The sequence below is a fragment of the Phodopus roborovskii genome, unplaced genomic scaffold, assembly GCF_943737965.1.
Source record: "Phodopus roborovskii unplaced genomic scaffold, PHOROB, whole genome shotgun sequence".
NCBI classification, from domain to species: domain Eukaryota; kingdom Metazoa; phylum Chordata; class Mammalia; order Rodentia; family Cricetidae; genus Phodopus; species Phodopus roborovskii.
This window is the reverse complement of record NW_026125791.1, coordinates 1,187,639-1,190,016: the sequence shown is the minus strand read 5'-3', so window position 1 is coordinate 1,190,016 and position 2,378 is coordinate 1,187,639. Positions and strand designations below refer to the sequence as shown.

The 2,378-nt window shown below is 38.4% G+C and overlaps 1 pseudogene; it reads left to right on the top strand.

Moving 5' to 3' along the window:
* Nucleotides 1-1,648: 1,648 nt before the first annotated feature.
* LOC127217683 (60S ribosomal protein L23-like) lies at nt 1,649-2,098 on the top strand (annotated as a pseudogene).
* Nucleotides 2,099-2,378: the final 280 nt, after the last annotated feature.

Sequence of the window (2,378 nt, the reverse complement as noted above, 5' to 3'; positions counted from 1 at the left end):
CAGCAATTTAGTTATTTGTACTTCTGTGTGGGTGGGGTGGATATTGCTTGTGATTAAATTTTCCTAGGGGGCTAGAGACCATGTTCTCTTTGAAGCTGGAGTTATTGGTAGTTGTGAACTGTCAGATATGAGTCTTGGAAACTGAATGTTGGCCCTCTGTTAGAGAAACATGCTTTTAAACACTGAGCTGTCTTTCCAACCCCTCTAAATATCAATTTCATGCCTTATTTAAATTACTCAGAACTTTGTAACTGACTAGACTTTCCAAGTTTTATTTATTTTTTAACCTTTCCATGCTGGAAACATCTAGCCTTCTTAGGACAAATTCTTATCACACAAAAATCTTTCCCAACTAAAAATATCTTCATTCTTGGGTCTTCCTAACATTTTTCTCCTACCTATTGGTTCTATTTCATTACATTTCCTTTCCTAAAACCCCAAGGCATATCAATATTAACAAAAACATTTATCACCTAATTAAAAGAAAGTTGTATCTAGAATATATGCATAGCATAATATGATAAACTAATATTGCATATATACATATTATAAGTTCCTAGACAAACCTAGGAAACACAGGACTGCCAATTTTTTGTATGTTTTGTATAGTTCAGAGAATGGTCTCTCATATTTGTGCCTTTTGGTTTTGAGTGAGTTCAAGTAGCAGAGGAGAAAATAGCGAAATACTACAAAATTAATATTTGTATTCCCAGCATAAATCAACCAAGGCAACCTGTTAAAACTATTATGCTGTAGTTACTATCTTAAAGATTTTTGTTTTTATTTTTAGGCAGTGAGCTCTTTCTGTCTTCTCCATGGGTGAACATCCCATTATCTGCTTTAACTACAGGAAGCTTTATATCATGGGATAAACAATAGTAAACTCTGTTAGAAATAGTTTACTTCTCAGCTGTTCTTAAAGACATAGTGCTTTGACTCCTAGACTATTTCACTGTTCTTACTTTTCCTTCTCACAGAGTCAGGGGAGGGGGAGCCTGACTCAGGACAGAGGATTTTGGAGGATACTTTGAGATAAAAATGCTTGAATCTGAAATTGTAAGTCCAAATCTCATCTCTAGAGCCAGCTTCTCAGTGAGTTCAAACAGTATTTGATGTAGAGAGCTGCGAAGTGCCATGCCTTAAAGATGGCACTGGATTCTGCCTTCCACCTTCCCAATGGTGAGAGCTCTCTGTCATAAACAAGTCCTTATTTGGCTAAGCCTGTTCAGCTTGCTTACTTCCATATAAGAGCAGTCTATCTGCAGGGTTCACGAGGCTCACTAGGACTGATCAGCGCAAGGGGATTTGTTTCCCTGGAGTTAGAAGAAGAAGCTTGTTCAAGGATCCTGATTAAACTGCTAGAAGATCTCCCCTGAGTTGCATCTTCCTTGCTGGTCGATGTTGGGCGGGACAACTTGACACTTTACCAATATTATGTGTATACAAAAGACATTTTCTCCTGTAAAACTTATCCAAAGCACTTGCCCCTACCATCTTGGTGGATTTGTCCAAATGAGTCTTATCATCTGTTTTGTCATGCATTGGGAATGGGGATTGAGAAGAGACAAAAAACAGTTTTTCTTTTTGGAGTTTTATCAGTGATAGAAGACTTGACTTTAGCCTTTCTGGCTCTTTCCGGGCGTCCAAAATGTTGAAGTGAGGACGTGGTGGGTCCTCCGGAGCGAAATTCCGGATTTCCCTGGGTCTTCCGGTAGGAGCTGTGATCAACTGTGCAGACAATACAGGCGCCAAAAATTTGTATATCATCTCTGTGTACATCATCTTGTATATCATCAAGGGACGACTGAACAGACTTCCTGCTGCTGGCGTGGGTGACATGGTGATGGCCACAGTTAAGAAAGGCAAACCAGAACTAAGGAAAAAGGTCCATCCAGCAGTGGTAATTCATCAACGAAAGTCGTATCGAAGAAAAGATGGGGTGTTTCTTTATTTTGAAGACAATGCAGGGGTCATAGTAAACAATAAAGGCGAGATGAAAGGTTCTGCTATCACAGATCCAGTTGCAAAGGAATGTGCAGACTTGTGGCCCAGGATTGCATCCAATGCAGTCACCATTGCATGATTCTCCAGCATATTTGTAAAATATATTCATTAAAAAAGTCTTTGCTCCAAAAAAAAAAAAAAAAAGGAGAAGACTTGACTTTAAAGAGTCACTATCTGCTATCTCCAATCTTTACAAGGTCAATAGAATCTCAAGTTAGATACAGGTGAAGACATACTCTTCTGTTATCTTGTTCCTTCTTTGATATAAGTATCTACTGACACACATTTTTATTTTCATTGCCTTTTACTCTGGTGTCAGATGGTCTACCATTGGGCAACATGTTTCTTGTTTCTTTTTTATTCTGACTATCCAA